This window comes from Microcebus murinus, chromosome 1, assembly GCF_040939455.1.
Source record: "Microcebus murinus isolate Inina chromosome 1, M.murinus_Inina_mat1.0, whole genome shotgun sequence".
Lineage (NCBI taxonomy): Eukaryota > Metazoa > Chordata > Mammalia > Primates > Cheirogaleidae > Microcebus > Microcebus murinus.
Genome location: NC_134104.1, coordinates 99,988,368 through 100,007,973, shown reverse-complemented (window position 1 = coordinate 100,007,973; position 19,606 = coordinate 99,988,368). Strand labels below are relative to the sequence as shown.

General features: G+C 40.5%; 1 protein-coding gene across 8 annotated transcripts in view; it reads left to right on the top strand.

Moving 5' to 3' along the window:
* The window catches only part of SCHIP1 (schwannomin interacting protein 1), a 535,265-nt gene that overhangs the window by 454,136 nt on the left and 61,523 nt on the right, over positions 1-19,606 (top strand). The window lies entirely within an intron of this gene.

The window sequence follows — 19,606 nt, the reverse complement described above, 5'->3', positions numbered from 1 at the left end:
CAGGTTTTTGTAAATATCACCACAATCCAACTTTAGAACATTTCCATCACCCCAGAATATCTCCCCTGCTCAGTGGCAATCAATCTTTATTCCTACTCTCAGCCCCAGGCAACCACTGAGCTGCTTTCTGTCTTTATAGATTTGCCTTGTCTGGACATTTCTTATAAATGAGATTATACAATGTGTAATCTTTTGCATCTGGCTTCTTTCACCTACCATATTGATTTGATAGTCTTCTTGATGTAGCATATATCAGTAATTTGTTCCTTCTTGTTGCATATTCCATTTTACGGCTATACCACATTTCATTTATCCATTTTCCAGTTGATGGATATGTGTATTATGTATTATTCTCACTTTTTAGACATTATTAATAATGTTGCTGTAAATACATATATGTCTTTATATAGACATATGTTTTCATTTCTCTTGGGTAGAGTCTTAGAAGAGGAATTGCAGGATCATATGGTAAATTTATGTTTAATTTTTTAAGAAACTGCCAAACTGTTTTCAAAGTGGCTATACCATCTTACATTCCTGCTAGCAATGTATGAAGGCTATAATTTTTCTGCATCCTTACCAATAATTATTTTGTAGCTCATTTTAGTTTTAATTTTCATTCACCTCATGACTAATGATGTTGAGCATCTTTTCATATGCTTATTAGCCATTCATATTTCCTTGGTGAAATATCTATTCAACTGTTGCTCATTTTTAATTGGGTTATCTTATTATTGATTTATAAAATATCCTTATATGTCCTGGATACAAATCTTTTACCAGAATAATATGTGTGTATCTTTTTTCTCAGACTGTGACTTATTTTTTATTTTCTTATTGATGTTTTTGGAAACACAAACATTTTTAATTTTGATGAAGTCCATTTTTTCCATTTTTCTTTTAATGGACCATGCTTTTGGTGTTGTGTTTAAGAACTCATTTTCTAACCCAAGGTTGCAAAGATGTTCCATGTTTTATTCTACAAGTATTATAGTTTTAGCTTTTACACTAGATGTATGATTCATTTTGAGTTCATTTTTGTATATAGTGTGAGGTACCTAAATTCATCTTTCTGCATACAGATATCCAGTTGTCCCAGCACCATCTGTTGAAAAGACTATCCTCTCCCCATTGAATTACCTTGGCGCCTTTGTCAGAAATCAATGGACTATAAATGTAAAGGTTTATTTCTAGACTCTCAATCCTGTTCCATTGATCTATATGTCTATCCCTATGCCAGTACCACACAGTCTTAATTAATGTAGCTTTATAGTAAGTTTAAAATTGGGAAGTGTTAAGTTTTCCAACTTTGTTCTTTTTTAAGATTGTTTTGGCTTTTCTGGGTCCTTTGCATTTCCATATACATTTTAGGATCAGCTTGTCAATTCCTGCCCAAACCAGCTGGAATTTTTGTAGGAATTGTGTTGAATTTATAGATCAATTTGAGGAGAATTGCCATTTTAATAATATCGAGTCTTATAATCCCTTTATTTAGATCTTCTTTAATTACTCCCAGCAATGTTTTATAGTTTCCAGTATGTAAGTCTTGCACTTCCTTTGTTCCCTAATTTTTTTTTTTTTTTTTTGAGACAGAGTCTCGCTTGTTGACCAGGCTAGAGTGAGTGCCATGGCGTCAGCCTAGCTCACAGCTACCTCAAACTCCTGGGCTCAAGCAATCCTTCTGCCTTAGCCTCCTGAGTAGCTGGGACTACAGACATGTGCCACCATGCCCGGCTAATTTTATATATATATATATTAGTTGGCCAATTAATTTCTTTCTATTTATAGTAGAGACAGGGTCTTGCTCTTGCTCAGGCTGGTTTCGAACTCCTGACCTCAAGCAATCCGCCCGCCTCAGCCTCCCAGAGTGTGCTAGGATTACAGGCATGAGCCACCGCACCCGGCTGTTCCCTAATTTTTTTAAATTTCAGCATATTATGGGGGTACAAATGTTAAGGTTACGTATATTGCCCATGCCCCCCCCCCTTTATATGGACTTTTGGATATATACTGCCAAAATGAAATCCTGATACATATTCTGATTGGCAAATAAAATGAAAAATTTAAAGAAATGGAAGTAGATTTACTACACATAAATGATAGTTTTATGTGAAGGCCAAATGGTGTGTTGTATAAATGAACAGTTTCACAGTGGAGAAAATGGAGAAAACTGAATTGCATGACACACAGAAGATAGGCACATCCAATCCAGATGAACCATGTCCTTGCAGTTAGTACAATATATATAAGCCAATAAGACAACATCATCTAGCATGATAATCAGTATTAGATTAATTAATTGCAGATCATTTTTGTTTATATTTATTTTGTAAATTTGTTTGGATTTTATAAGTGTTTTTTTGCATAAGGAATTTATACCTGGTTTTACACTTATTGGCCCAATATTCCTTTCCCTTTAACGGATGCTGTCTTAGTCCATTTTTTGTTGCTATAACACCATACCTGAGACTAGGTAATTTATAAAGAAAAGAAGTTTATTTGGTTCACAATTCTGGAGGCTTGGAAGTCCAAGAAGTGTGGTGCTGGCATCTGCTCAGCTTCTGGTGAGGGCCGCTGGCTGCATTATTACAACATGGTGGAGAAGCTGAAGGGAAAGCAGGCATGTGCAAAAAGGGATGGGGCACGGGAGGCACCTTGCTTTATAACAACCCCCTCTCTTAGTAAACAAGAGATGGCATTAATTCCCTCATGAGGGTGGATCCCTTGACCCAAACACTTCTTAAAGATTCCACCACCTCTCAACACCATTACAGCAAGGACCAAGCCTTGACATGACTTTTGTTGTTAACCATATTTAAACCATAGTAGGTTTAGTATGGTTTATTTAGTACTCAACATTGTGAAATATTGGCATTCGTTTTTTACTTTACAAAGCATTTTCTGTTCACCATCTTATTATTCTCACAACAACAATGGAGCTTGGGTACAAGAAGGCTTTTTTTAATCCCATATTATAAACGATGAAACTAAGATTCACAGAAATTAAGTGATGTGTGTAAGCTTATACATCCATAAGTGGCAGTTCTGTGATTTAAAATTAGGAGTTCAGACTCCAAGTCCATTACTCTTTCCTCTACATACATATTAATTATTGATAACTTCGTTAAACCCTGCTAGGATACAAAGAAATGTAAAACTTTTGGGGGGCTTTGCAGACCAGGTAGGCAGATAAAACTAGTACCCATGAAACTTACTAAAGCTAGAGTTAATATATTAGAACCTACAGCCCAGACACTAAGTTCTATTGGCATCTGTAGAAGGCAGACAACTATACAACTATGTAGAAGACACTGTCTGGCAGCCCAGATCCATGACACCCCTCCCCGCCCTTTCAGGAGGGAAGTTCTCATTTCTTCAGCTGGTGGCAAAGTTGGCAGCTGGCAGTTCCCAAATGAGACCCTCTTTGGGATTGCCCCTGACTGAGGAGAGCCAGGTCAGTGCCTCCTTCTTCGGAGCAGCCCGTATCCAATGACTGGTTGATGCTGGGACATAAAGGCCTGGCTCCTTTCTCCCAGGTTGGATCGACTCTGAGGGCCAGCCCAGCTCCAGAGCATCCTACTGGATCAGTGAGTCATTTGTTTGCAGCTGTGCCAGAATTCAGCTTCTTTCTCCCCTATCTTACTGCCTTTTCTCCCTATAGGTGTTGATCTCCTGAGTGCTCCTGAATAAACTTCCTGCCTGTGAATCTTTAGTGAGAGTCAGCTTTCTACACCCAGTAATCTATAAGGTTTCTAGGCAGCAGAAACAGCATGAACAACTGCCTGGAGGCCAGAATTCCTCTCTCTCATGGGTGTAACAAAGAGTAAAGGAATAGTGTTTTATAGAGGCTAGAAAAAAGGGCCAGGGGTGGAGGACTTTGAAAAATAGGATGAGCTTGCAGCCCTAGTGGGGAACCACCCAGAAAGCCTTATCTGGCATTGCCAAGTAAGAATGTTGGCAGTGACCCTGATGTTCCCTTTGTGAAGTGAATGTGTAACCCAGATATCAGCCCTGACCTTTAATACTTACTGCTCCCTTCATCTGTGATCCTGTGAATCAGGCCTTGAAGCTGGAAAGAGAGATCTGATTTTAGATCACTCTTGCCAACTTTGTGGCTGTGTGCTTTTAGAGCTTCTGTTTCTCATTTTAAAAATGGGTATGTTTTGAGGATTGAAATAATCCTAGTTTCAAGGGCTGTTCAGTGGTGTCATGTGACAGGAGGCTTCTCTGTCCAAATAACTCTGGGTGACAGTGGGCTAAACTAAGTCAAATGGATTTCTTTACAGTAGGATTTTTCAGACTTCAGTATGCTGCTGTTCCTCACAAGTCTCAATGAGAGGGCTGTAATCCAAATTATCTCACCTTAACCCTCAGGAAGACTTCTCTGGTCCCAGCACCCTCCGTGGAGCATTAATAGGCCTGGGTCTTGCTGGAGTCATACTGAGGAACCCTAGCCCATCACATAGTTAATAAATGTCAAATTGGACTCTATGGATCACCATGGTCTGCATTGCCTTCGGAATCTCTCAGAAATATGCTGAGACTTCCCAATGACTCTGATACTCATGAGCAGTGTGGTTTGGGTTAGGTAATTTTGCTAACATATAATTCACTTCAAGGATACCCCCAAATCATGTATCCAAGACATTTCTCTTTTAAAGAATGATACTCTGTCAAGCTTCTAGATTAGGGATAAAGACAGGTTTCCAAAGCATGCACTCTTTAGTGGCCATCCTGTGTTGAAACACATAGTTGCTACCTTGTGGGGATGGAGCAATATATTGAAAACGGTGCTGAAGGTGTGTCTGGGCTGTGTGAGCAAGGACGCTATGATGGATTAGTGATGTCCATCAACAACAGCATTTGCTGCCTTCAAGTTAGGCCATAGTTAAATTTAACTTCACCTTTTGAAGACTGTGGGAAAATAAATAAATTACTTAAACCATCTCAAGTGCAACCTATTCAAAACTAACTCATCATCATCTTCTCTAACTTGTCTATGCAGGTACCCTCCATCTCAGTGATGGTGGTGGCCTTTGGGGACATACCCATGCTTCCTCTCTGGTCTTAATTTCCTATAACTAATCAGTCTCCAGTTTTTCCTTCTAAGTGTTTTCCTACCAGTTTTTCCTTCTAGGTGTTTCAAATCATTCCCTCCCCATCACAGATACCATCCCAATTCTACAAATGCTGTTACTTTTCAACTCAACCCCTGCAGCTTCTCCCACCAGTCTCTGGTGGTGCACCCTTTAAATCCCTCCCCTAATCCACCAACATGTTTACCTATTCACATGGGTCCCCTTTACAAACTCTTTCATGCCTTCTCCATGGTAAAGTCTAAACCAAACTTGGCATTAGAGGCCTCCCTTATCTGGGCTCTAGTTACCTCCGGTCTCATTTCTTGCCACCCTTGTGCTCTGACAAAACCAATCTGCTGAACTGCCTAACTCATGCTGCCTCTAGCTTCCATGCCTTTGTTTGCAGTACGCTCTGCCTGAGCTGTCTTCTCCACTCTTTCACTTGTTCAGTTAATTCCTAATTATCACTGAAACTCAGCTCAGCCATCACCTACTCTGAAGATCTTTCCTGACCTCTCCTTAGGCTTAATTAGAGCCCTAACCAATTATATATGTATAATGTTATAAATAAATAATAGAAATATGCAACATATAGTACAATTGTTTATGTGCCTGTGCACCCTGAGGGTAGGAATGTGTCTTATTTAATCTCTGTATTCCTTATGCCTATTAACATGCCTGCATTATCTTAAGCACTCGATAAATATGTGTGGGTTAAATGAAGGAATTAAGTATCTATGATGAATAGAACTAAGCTAATGACAGCCCATCAACATCAGAAATATAACCATGCTCAGGTAGAGAGCTTTCTCTGTGGATTAAGAATGCTCTGTGTGACTGGTGCAGTCTGGCATGGAGCTACATGGACTCTCATTGTGTCTGGTTTCCAGTGAAAGAAAACCACTCCAATAAGTGCTTACCCAGGTTTGAAGTAATTTTTCACTTTTGGTGGCTATTCTGGGTGTTTGTCCCTATCTGTATCTCTGTGACTGACTTTTTAAAAACTGCCTGCAATTTGGTTTGGTTTTTCTCATGGATTGCTTGGAAAAAACAAAACGAACACATTCTTAACTACTGATTAGATCAGATTTAAGTTAACCCATGTGCCCTTATGGTGAATTACTGACTAGATTAATATGTCTTTTCAACAAAAGCTTTTTCATAACAATAGAAGAGGAATTGAGTGTAACTTGTCACCTTCTGGCTAAATTCCTCCTTGTACTTTTTGCACAGTACTCTCGCTCTGTGCAGGACTTCTGCCAGTCGCAGGCTCTAAGCTTTGGTTTTGAATGGCCTCGGGAATATGGTTTCCCAGATTCCCCTAGTCTCCTCACTGTTTTGATTTTCCTTTTTACACATATCCACCTACAGTGTACTGCAGTCCAGGAGGCCGGCAGGGCCATTGTGTGACTGTAGAGCAGCCTGGGGCAGGGAATCGCGTCCACGGGGCACTGCCATGTGTCATCAGTGCCAGGAGCTGTGCTGGGGGCTTTGCACTGTCGTGCAGCCCCCACCCCACACTGCACTGCGGCCTGCCCGAGGTGGCAGAGCCAGAGTCTGCTGAGGCTGGCGTGGAGGCCCTAGTCTAGTCCATGGTCACCACCGGTGTTTTCCTTTCTGACAACTATGACTTTTGTACATTAATTTTAAAATGAAAAAAATCTAATTGTGTGGTCTTTGCCCTCTGTCGTACTTATTTGTTGCTGTGTAATAGTTTGTAGCTCAACCCAACAAATATTTACTGTCTCACAGTTTCTGATGGTCAGGAATCCCAAAGTTGCTTAGCTGATGGTTCCAGCTCAGGTTTCTTATGAGGCCATGGGCAGAATGTCCACCGGAACTGCAGTCATCTGAAGGCTTGACTGGGGTTGGAGAGTCCTCCTTCAAGACAGCACTCAGATGCCTGGAGCCTCAGCTCCTCCCACGTGGCCCTCTCCGTGGGCTGTTTGTATGTTCTAATGACATGGCAGCTAACTTCCTGAGTGCCAGTGATTGGAGAGAGAGAGAGAGAGAGAGAGAGAAACAGAGATGAAGCTGCTGTGCCTCTTGTGACCTGGCCTCCAAAGTAGTTGGTATGCCGCCTCTGCTTTCTGTTTCTATAGAATAAAGTGCTAAGTCCAGCCCACATTCAAGGGAAAGGAAATTAGGCTCCCCCTCTTCAATGGACGAGTATGAAAGAATTTATGGACACATTTTTAAAACCACTCCACCCTCCCTAACCCATATACATACATCTTCAGAGATGGAAATGTTCTCTCTCTGCACCACCAGTGTGACAGCCACTAGACACATGTGGCTACTGAGTGCTTAGAGCATGGCTAGTCCAACTCAGGAACTGAGTTTTTTATTCTGTTTAATTAGCCACTTGTAGTTCGTAGGTAGAGCTCCAGTGGTAGAAGTGGGAGAAATGAGGCTGTACCAGCAGCAGAGAGGCCTTTAATGCTGGAAAAGAACCAGATGAGAATGTTGTCTTGGGAGCCAACCGTGGATTGCTCATAGATCTAGTCTGAGGAATACGGAAATTGACCTTGGGATTTAGGAAGGTGTAGCTGTTTTGTTGGCATGGGGGAGACAAAAGCCTGACTGGAGGGTGTTCAAAGGAGAATAAAGGGGAGAGAAATTATAGACAGGAAGTCTGGACAACTCTTTCAAGGAGTTTGTGGTTGTCTAGGAGAGTGTGGGAGTGAGTGGACTGGGAAAATGTGGAGGACGCCAGGCCTTGCCAAGGCCACACTTAAGGTTAGTGGTCATGAATTCAAAGTGATATCAGTTAGTGTGGGTGTACAGTCGTCCCCCCCTTGTCCATGGGGGAACATGTTCCAAGACCACCAGTGGATGCCTGAAACCACTGATTGTACTGAACCCGATCGCCATCATTCAGAACATGTTTCTTTTCATGTCTTCCACCCCCAAATTTAATGCCTTTTCTGTCTTAACTAAGCACTTATCACACACTGTGGCTGTAAGTTTTGCAGTTTGAGGTTCAACACCAAAACTAATAGTAGCACAAATTTCTTTTTTCTTCTTTACAACTTCATGAATAGAAGATTCCTTCTTACACACGATTCTCCCCCCACCATATTAAGTCAAAAAACTTTCACCTCTTCACTAAAAGGAAGCAATTCATGGCCTCTCTTTGGCATACCCCATTGCCAGCATCTATAATGTTGCACTCTGGACCATTACTGAGTAAAATAAGGGTGATTTTAACACAGCACTACCATTCCCCAAAAGTCGATCTGATAACAAAAGGGTGAGGAAGTGACTAACGGTCCAGTCACGTACAGTGTGGATATTCTGGACAAAGGAGGATTCATGTCTGGGATGGTGAGAGATTTCATCAAGCTATTCAGAAGAGGGCACAATTTGAAACTTATGAATTACTTCTAGAATTTTTCATTTAATATATTTGGACTGAGGTTGACTGTGGGTAACTGAAACCTTGGATAAGGGGGAACATTTTTATATTTTTCTCATATATATGAGCCTGAGAGCAGGCACAAGGTAGCAAAGAGCTGAATTTACCCACAGTTGGGATTTAACCAAATGAGATGAAGTGAAGGAGTTAGTGGTTACAGTGACAGTCATGGACTCTAAGATGTGTAGAGAAAGAAAGGAGGATGAGCTGGGAGTGAGGAATGGTAGAGAGGTGGACAGAATATGTGATGTAAGGCCTGGAGCAGTTGAAGAATTACCGGAATCAGGGTGATTAGAGAGTGACCTGAAATGGCAATGCAAGGTTGTTGGAAAATGGGAGAGTCTGAGATGAAATTATGGAGGGCATGAAGTTGATGGTAATGACAGGGTCAGGATATGACCATGGGAGTGGGTGTAACTAAGATAGAATGGACAAAGGAATTTACAGGCCAAAAGTTTGGAGGGATTGTCTAGCAGACATGGAAATTCTTTCAGCATAAAGAATTAGCGTCATTTTCAGGAGGTTTTTTCATTTATTGTCATTACCCTCATGAATTAATAAGTTGAAAATCTGAAAGTCCTTCTTAACTTCAAGTGAAGCATGACTGGATTATTATCACTCATGCCACACAGAGCACTGAATCTTTCTTTGAGAGCATTTCTTACCAGGATGTAGGAGCTCTCTGGTTATTTTTACAGGAGACACCCATTTCCTCTAGTGTGTAGGTCCAAGAGCTGTAGCCTTGGGGTAAGGAAAGAGATAAGGCGGACAAGGCAGGCACACCTACCAGACCGGATCAGCATTTGTCACTTTTCCAGACCGAGAGCACACTGGCCTCGATCCACCCACTGTCTGGGAAAAACAAGGTCCCTGCACAGATAGAGCCATCAAACCTGGATTATGGTGACTAAATGAAGAGTCCGCACGGGCTTTCTGGGTTCAGCAGCGCCAGACCTGCACTCCGTGCACTCCTGACCCGGATTCAGGATTAATTTATCACCAAGACAGAGCAGGCGAGTGCCTGGAGAACTGAAACTCCAGTAGTTCTTTAATGTGGAAATCACAGTTGGCGAGGATGCTGTAGTATGGAACATGGCACATATTTCCTAGAGAGAAATTGAATAGAATAGAGAGAAATTGGATTGGACACTCAAGCCACATCCACCAGTTCTTCATCAAACATTAGAATGCTTTCTGGAAAGTCACAGCCTAAATTGTAGGTTACTTCTTTTTCTTAGCTGTTGATTATTTTCCTCCAAGAAAGCAAAACGAACATGCTTTTTTCTTTTTTCTTTTTTATTTCCTCTTTTCTTCAGCCTAAACTTCCATGGTAGGCAGGCAAAGTTAAAAGTATCAGCCTTTCACAAACCCACCTTGTTTTCCTACTGGTCATTTGACGTCCCATTGTTTTGATTAGAAAACTAGTTGGGATACTTTATCATTCCTTAAATATAAGAATTCTGACATGTTACTTACCAGTAGGCTTTTTGGGGGTATCAAGTGACTTGCTTATCAACTTGCAGTATCAATTGACTTGCTTATTTTGCCAGGCTATCCCCTGAAACTAAAAATTTATCACCTAACGTGGCAAACTGAGAAGGAAAAAAAAACACGAGACTGGGGTTTTTTTCTTATTATTAATTTTAAATTAAATCAAAGGAGGTCCTCCAGCAACTGCAGTTTAGTAAGTGTCAACCTCACCTGGGGAGCTGTAAATGATGATCTTGCCCTCAGGTCCAGCTGGCACAGTTGGTCCCATCCCTGAGGCAAATCTGTGAAGCGATGGGCCCCTGTGAGCCTGCCAAAGCCACAGCCCACGGTGAGGAGGGAAGTGTAACCCAAAGGCCTCACCAGCCTTCGCTCACAAGCTGGCAGTCATCCACTTGGCATCCAGGTGAGTGGCGCCCACCATCTTCAGATGGGCAAGTGGTCATGTGACCAGTGTTGCCGTGGCAGTCAATTGAATTACTGACAACTGGTCACAAGCACACTCCTGCCCTGGATCCCAAGCCCCTGAAGAGAGAGAATCTCTTGACAATTTTATTCATTCATTCAGATATTTGTTGTACACATATCTGCCTGGCACTGTGCTAGATACGAGATGTACAACAGTAGACATTACAGATGTCCCTTGCTTTCTTACGGAGCATACAATCCAGTGGAACAAGGCAACATTACTAATGCCACAAATTAATTAGTTGTGATAATTGCTGAGAAAGAAAACAGTTGTGCTGAGTGAATTAAAAGCAGGACCTTATTTAGACTGGGGGCTAAGGAAAGACCTCGATTTAAGTAAGAGAAATGTCGACTCAGGTGAACAGGGACATGGGTGGCCAGGATGAGAAACAGCTAGAGCAAAGGCCCTGAGGCAGGCAGGGGCGAGCTTGGCTTTCCCAGAAAACTCAAAGGTCGCCAGTATGCCTACAGCTTAGTGAGCAAGATTTTGAGAGGTGCAAAGGAAGTCTGAAGGCTAGATCAGGGCCAATAGCAGCATTAGGGATTTTGGATTTTATCCTAAAAATTGTAGGAAACTGAGGAATTTTAAACCCTTTAAATTTAAAAGGTTAAATTTCAAACCATTTTAAATTAAAATGTGACACCACCTGATTGTGGTTTTAGAAGTATTTTTAATTCACAAAGGGTAAGGCTTAATTAAGGCAAGCCCTTAACGTTTTATAATACTTTGGGAACTGAATCAAGGAGCATGAAACCAATAAAAAGATCAAATCAGAGGCAGCCGGGTGAGTGAGTGGGGTTAAATTTCTTTCAGAATGACATTTTATAAATTTGTGCCATCTAAAATTAGGGTCAAAGATCTGATTACTTCAGTTGTAGTGACAGCTCTGCTGCAGAAATCACTTCTGTCCTTTGGAAAATGAATTTGATTTTAAAAACTTCCAAACAAAGCACACATAGCTTGAAACCATCAGTGCAGTTCCCACTGATGTCTGCAAAGCAGATGTGTGCCTTTTCAGCTGGTTGCAATTCCTCACAGTTGCGCTGGATATCAGAGGCAACCAGAGGAAGAGAGGAAGCGTGGGTGTTTGGCATAATGGCTTGTGTCCATTTCCTTAGATTTTTTTTTTTTTCTTTGATTGAATGTCAAGAGTAAAAACAAACCAACCCTAAAGTCCCTTAGCGTCTTCACAGATGAGGGTAGAACAGAGATATCTGAGTAAGGTAGATAGGTTTATCCACAAGGCACTGGACCTCAAAAGGATTGCTAATTTATGTCTTGCATTCTAATTAAATAAATAATGAAAAAGCCCGAGCACTTTTAATAAGTGAACATTTTGTGGGCGCAGCTTATGAGTCTGAATGAGGCTCTCTTTAATATTCACGATGGAAAACTGGTTTACGTTAGAGGGTTTTAGAAGAATTAGGATTAATGTGTAGATTAACTTTACTGCTTATGAATTATCCATGACTGATTTTAATGCTCTTCTTTGAGAATGAATTTACCCATTGTCTAGTGTTTGGAATATCGTAATTTCCCAGTCACTACCTTTATATTCTGAAAGAATTTGCTTCCAAAAGATGAGTAAGTTTCTTAATTCATAGCTTTAAGAGAAAATAAGTTAATGAGATCATTAAATGTTATACTGGCATTTTTATTTTACTTCAGAAAAACTTTTAGACTGGTGTTTGTTTTCCTACCTTTCAACCAATAAAATCATTTGACTATATCTTCTGAGGGGATGAGAATCAGAAAGATTGTAAAAATAGTCCATGTTGCTATTTAACCAATCCCAGAAAAACTGGTTAGAAAACAGACCTAGAGAAACTCAAAATCCCACTATAGCTAATAGCATTCAACACTATTCCTATGTTTAAAAAAAAGAAGAAGAAAATTTAAGGACCCTTGACAAATGTTAATAGCTCCTTAGAGATTATGTTAACAGTTTAATCCTAAATTATTATATTTCTGTCCTGTGTTCAGTGATGCACTAAGAAAATACATCATCAATTGATGAGCAAGTGGTTTTCAGAAAAGATGTGCTATGCAAAGTGTTGCCCTTGTTGTCATCATTATTTTGCTTTATCCTGTGAAATAAATCTTTTAAAAACAGTAACTCTGATTTTCATAACAAGCTAAATTTTCATAACAAACTAAATTTTCATAATCAACTAAATGATCTATCATGCTTTGTTTTTGAAATGTTACCCATAATCAGTGTAAAAAGAAAAAAAAATTACCACCTTTACTTTAGTTAAATTTCAATAAGGAAGACCTTCAATTGAAATCCAGTATTTTTTTTACTAATTCACCCAATGCTATATTTAATATATACTGTGATATTATTTTCTATTGCTGATTTGAAAACTCATGATATAAAATGAACTTGATTTAAGAAGACAGCCATCTCACAGCCTGAAAGTGGGGGATGAAGACAGTTTGTAATTCAACCCACATTACAGATTAGGAAATAGAGGCTGATAGATATGAAACAAGGGAACACCTAGTAAGAAATACAGTTAAGCCCAGAACCAGGTCTTTGAGCCCTGGTCCAAGGTTCTATCAACTCCAGAACCATCAAAATAGCCACTTTGTAACTTTGTAATAGTAACTTTGGATGTGTTAGCATTAGTGTAACCTTTATATCTCTTTCCTTAAAAGAAGACTTACGTGTTTATATTACAATTGCTATTAAAATATCATTGAAATGTTAATAAGACAGCGGATAGTACATTTAACATTGTTTTTGCCTTGTAACCCTATTCCTATTTTGAATTGGTTGAAGAACACAGTTGTCCACTAGAGGGCACTTTTCTTCAACATGAGGGTCAGTCCCCTTCCCTAATCTGTTAAACTGGTGTTAATCAACCACTACCACTTTGGAGTAGTGAACAGGTTTTTTTATTGTCACCGATTCCAAGTATTGCTTCAGCGAAATGTACTTACATTGCTAGGCAAGGCTGTCTGGGCTACTAAAATACTTGAAGAGATAAAAGGGAGGGGTGCCCCTTCTTCCCCTACAGATAGACACACACACTCACACACACACACACACACACACTCACACACACTCTTTGTGCTAGGTTGGGCTTGGACCTTCTTGGCAACTCACCTGATTTTTATTTGAAGTCTTGCATTAGCCCTGGCAGATTTATATTCTTTTTCACTTTTTTTTGCCACTGCTTGCTCTTGACTCCAAAGGCTGGAAAATGAAGACTAAAAAGAAATGGTCCTTAAACATTGACATAAATTTGGGATAAAACCATGCAGATTTCACCCAGATTTACCTATGTTTCAGCTGCTGTTTTTCTACACCATGCAAATTTCAGTCAGTGTTGGACAGAAAATACTGTGGGGAGAGGAATAGAATGCGCCCAGTAAACAAGTTCTCTGGCAGATTCTGTTGAAATATAAACCATCTCCTTATTCTCCTTTTCTATAGAGGGAGGCTGCCTGCCATAGCACTGCCTAATGCATTAGGTTTCAAACTGTGTCTGTAGAAACCCAGGGATGCAGGAGGTATTTTTAAAGTCTAATTTGCACTTATTATGAGTGGCTAAACACCTCATCCCCAACCCCTAAAAACAATTAAAATTGGAAATTAAAGAGTTCTGAAATGTGAAAATAATTCAGAATACATCTACAAATGAGAAAGTCTATGGGATTTTGGAGAAAAATTGTCATATGAAGCGCTATGGTAAGAAGAGTATATATAACATTTCAGCCAAAACTCTAGTGATTTCCTTCCCTTGTTATCTATGCAAAGTGTTTCTCTCCACCTCCTTTTTTGACATCAGTATATTTAATTTCTCCTGCAAGGTGAAGTCTTTTACAGTCCCCAGAACAGTTGAAATCATAAATGTGTCATTGACTGTGACTGTGGTAGCTCTGTATTGGCCTTTCTAAAGCATTCGTGCCTGTGCAGGTCCAAGCAGGAAAACTTATTTGAGTTGCCCAGAGGCCCAGCTGGGTTCAGTGCCAGGTTAGGGTCAGGCACATCTGTTTGATACAGTCTCTCATCAAGCCTGATAGTGCATTGTGCAAGTGAATGCCCAATATATCAAATGAGAAGGCCTTGTTACAGATTAATGACCTATTTTAAGTTTGGGTACTCTGTCTTATCTTGTTTATAATAAGAAACACAAGCAATTGCTATATATTGTTAGTAAATCAATTTTGAATAAATTTCCTACTACTTTGCTTTCAAGCTTCTGGATATGTTTAATGAAGAACATCCGGAGATTGCAGCATAAGCTATTATAAAGGACTGTTACCATTTACAACTACTTATCTGTGTGAAACAGGATTCTTTTTGATGTGGCCCAGCCAAGCAAAATACAGAAATAAATGTGAAACTACAGTTGGAATGAGACTATAACTGACATCTATAAAGTCTATTTTCAAATTTTTTTGTATAACAAAAGAGCTTCATGTTCTCATTGGGGGATATAATAGGTAAATACATATCGACATCAGAATAATTTTATCCTGATAAAAATATTTTTGGTTCCGTTGCGTATTGGTTTTCATTCTAAAAGCAGATTCTAGTACTTAAAAAAAAAAAGAAGAAAAAGTAACAACCATTGATTCACACTAATAATTTGCTCAGGAAACTTTTTTTTAATATAACCTGAAATAATAAACATAAGTATAATGAGAGTCAAACTGCTGAGTAACTTAGTTTACATAGTTTATAAGACTCTCAGGTAAACTTTTTATTTATAATTATAAGAATAAAAATTATAATATGTCTCATTTTTATCTTTCTCTCACTTCATATTTCTGGGCCTCATTGTTGGAAGAAGTGGAGAAATATCTTGACACCAACTGACCTCTTCTGGGGCCTCTATTCCATGCCTGTGGTATGGAAATGACCTTGCTGCAGTGGTGGCCTGCAAGTACACTGCCAGACACCCCATTCCAGAAGTCACAGGCCAAAGTAGGATGCTCAGATCACACAGTGCATCAAATCCATTTCAAATGCAAACCAAGAAGCAAGGGAAAGAGATGGGATGAGCCGACATGCCTAGAGTAAGGTACAGGAGAGTGGTGGGACTGCACGACCTGCAGCTTGGGTTATGCAGTGTTTATGTGTCCGGCCTCTCTGCCACAGCAGCCCAGCCTTTTGATGATATGGTTATGAACCAACATCGAGATTTGAGAAAGGATTCCCGGTGAAACACAAGGTGTCAGCCAGTGACACACAGCTTGCTTTAGCAGACACAAAGGGGAAGTCCCTCTGGCTTCCTCTGTAGCTCGCCTCTTAGCCTGAGAAGCTGTGGATTCTGTTTGCGTTTCTTGGGCAGAGGACCAGAATGGGTGTCACCAGTGGGCGATCAGTGTATGATCTAATCAATATCGAGGGCCTCAGGTTATTTAGTGTGTCACAAATATCACGTGCTTCTTTAGTCTTTCCATCTTTTTCTATGCTTGGTGCACACACACACTTGATGTGTGTCTAACACATCTTGGTTACTAACTTATCGGTATTTAAAACATCTCATGGACTATAGTAGTCCCCCCTTATCTTTGGGGGATACTTTCTAAGACCTCCAGTGGATATCTGAAACTGTGGATAGTACTGAACCTTGTATACTATGTTTTTTTCCTGAATAGACATACCTATAGTAAAGCTTCATTTATACATTAGGCATAGTAAGAGATTAACAATAATAATAATAAAATAGAACAACTATAAAATATGCCAGCACTACTCTTGGTGCTTTGGGGCCATTATTAAGTAAAATAAGGATTACCTGAACACAAGCACTGCGCTACCTCGACAGTCAGTCTGATAACTGAGCAGGCTACTAAGTGACTCGTGGGAGGGGAGCTTATACAATGCGATGGGCTGGACAAAGGGATGATTCACATCCCGCGTGGGATGGTGTGAGATTTCATCACGATACAGAACAGTGCACAATTTAAAACTTATGAATTGTTTATTTCTGGAATTTTCCATTTAATTATTTCAAACTGTGGTTGACTACAGGTAACTGAAACCTCAGAAAGGAAAACCACAGGTAAGGAGGACTACTGTATGTCTACTTGCTTTCTCATTATCTAAATCTAACACATCTTATGCATCTCACCGATGTCTTACAAGCTCCTCATTATCTATACTTAACACATCTTATGAGTTTCATCCGTCCTGTTTGTTTTTCTGGTTCTTCTATAGCAGAATTGAATATTCTCAAATAAAGCCACAAAGCCCCTACAGAATCTCTTGGCAAAGCTTCCCCGGCACTGGTCCAGCTGCCCTGCCCTGGGCGTTTTCACCTCCCGCCGCTCCAGTCAAGCAGCTTGAGGGACCAGGTCAAGGCTCCCACCCGTCCGTGCTCCTGTGTCTTGCCCCACACCACCACGGCTCCCTCCTTACCCCACGCTGCTTTGTAAGTTTACTCACGGTTTTATATCTTCAGTTCCGAGTCGGGATGAAGGCCTGCCGGAGGTTCCTGACCAACTCTTCCAGCACCTGCTCCTTTCAGTCATTTTCTACTCAGCATCATCAGTTCCTCCCTTCTGGCTGGCTCCTGTCCTGCTGCCCACTTGGGTGTTGGGGTCTCCCCACCTTACACATCAGCCACATCAACAACCTCTTTGATTGTATCACACACTCAAGCTACCACTCTAATGCTCTGGTTCATCAACAAACTCCTTTACAAACCACTTACTCTCTCCTCAGTCCCTCAGCTTCTTGAGCACAACCACCGGCTTCTACCCCAACACACTACCACCAAGTTATGCCCTGGGCATGCCTCAGGCCTTCCTCACAGTCAGAACTCATGGCTTCCAGTTGTTTTCCTCCACTACTCTGCAGTATTTGAAGCAATTGAGCTCTGTCAAACTCCCTTCTCTTTTCCTGACTCCTCACAATGTTAGTTTTCACCTTCCTCTCTCGTTGACCGCATCTCCTTTGCGTCCGCTCGCCCTCTAAACGTGCGCCTTCACCAGTACGGCGGCCCCTTATCTGAAGTTTCACGTCCCTCGGTTTCAGTGACCCGCAGCCAACTGCAGTCCAAACGAAGCCCTTTTGAGAGAGAGACCACATTCACACAGCTGTTATTACAGTGTACCGTTTATAATTGTTATATTTTATTATTAGTTATTGTGGTTAATCTCTTAATGTCCCTAATTTATAAATGAAACTTTATAAGAGATGAAACTTTATCACAGGTATGTATGTATAGAGAAAAACATAATATATTTAGGGCGCAGTACTATCTGCAGTTTCGGGCGTCCATTGGGGGGTCTTAGAATGTGTACCCCCATGGATAAGGAGGGACTATTGTATTAGTTTTCTATTTCTGCTATATCAAAGTACCCCAAATTGAGTGGCTTAAGTCAACACAGATTTATTGGTATTATAATACCGAAAGTCAGAAGTCCTAAATGGTTCTCTCTGGACTAAAATCAGGTGTCCTGCGTTCCCTCTGGAGGCCTAGGGAAAAGCCATTCCCTTCGCTTTTCTATGTTCTAGAGGCAGCCACCTGCTGTGGCCTCTTAGTCCTTCTTAAAGGCCAACAGCATCGCACCAAATGTTTCTCATACTGCCGTCTCTCTTGTTCTTTCTCTCCTGCCTCCCTCTTTTGCCTTCTAAAGACCCTTGTCATTATCACATTGGGCCCACCTGGACAACCCAGGCTCCTTTCCCTGTTTCAGAGTCAGCCGTAATTTCCCTTGGCCATTTGGGGAGTAGGATGTAGACATTTGTCAGGGAAGGCTGGGAGCATTATTGTGCCTTCCCAGTGACGCCTTTGTTTCTCTTTAGTTTTTTCTCTACAGTCTCTCCCATAATCTAATCCATTTCTACAGCTTCAACTGTCATCTCTGTGCAGAAGACCCCCAGATTCTCTGTTGGCCTGACTTCTCACAAGCCCCGTTGCCTCTTGCACTTTCAACTGAGAACTTCATGGTGAAAAATACAAACTTCCTTACTGTACCTCGACCCCCCAGAATCAGTTACTCCTCCCAACTTCCCTATGTCTTCTCACAGCACCAGTTCTACTCCAGTAAGGGTCTCGAAACCTCATCATGCCTTGTCTTTTTCACTCCCCATGTCGGGTCACTGCCTAAGGGCCATCGACCCCTATCTCACAGTGTCTTGGAATGTGTCCCTCTGCCTTTCTCTATCCATTCCTGTGATCACTTCTGTATTTCACAGGCCTCTCTTTATTCTTGGACAGTTGTTGCCTTTGGTTAGGAGAGGAAAAAATCCACTTCTGTTCCTATCCTGAGTACCTAAGAGCTATTTTACATGTTACTGTCATTTCATCATGTTATCAACCCTGTGAGCAAGGAATAAATAACCTTAGTTTATAGATAAGGGAACAGAGGCAAAGAGAAATCAGGCAACTCTCTGAAGGGCATATTCATTTATTCATTCATTTAAAAATATTTACTGAGAGCCTATTATATGCATTCATTTAAAAAATAGATTTATCAAAAGCCTGTTATATGCTAGGTACTATTTCAGATGCTGGAAATATAACACTGAGTAGGCTAACCAAGATCCAAGTTCTAAGGAAACTTACATTAATCTAGATCTACAAAAGACAGACATTAAAGAAGTGAGCAACCAAATGAGCAAGATTATTGCAGTCTCCTGGTTCACCTTAGCTAAGCATTCTCTTCACCTGAATTTCTAGTGAGCAAACAAGTCTCTTTAGAGGCACTTAACTCATTCTTCATCATGTGTTGTCATTTGTGTACTGCCTTATTTCTCTTACCAAACTCTGTGAGGGCAGAAACACTATTTTACATGGCACGTAGTAGGAGTTTGTTTCAATTACAAGATTTAAGAATCAAGGGAGATGTTAGGGAAAGTACTTTGTAAACTATGAAGCATTTTCAAAGGTTTGTTGTCATAGATGATGCCAGTTGTGTTTGGTGAAAACACTGTAGGTTGAGAATACCCAATTGGAAAATCTGAAATCCAAAATGTGAAAATGTTCGAGTGCCGATATGACGCCACACGTGGAAAATTCCACATCTGATCTCATGTGATAGTCTGCAGTCAAAACGAAGTCAAAACTTTGTTTTGTGCACAAATTTATTTAAAATAATGTATAAAATTACCATTAGGTTATGTGTATATAAGGTGTGTATGAAACAAATGAGTCTTGTGTTTAGATGTGGGTCCCGTCCTCAAGA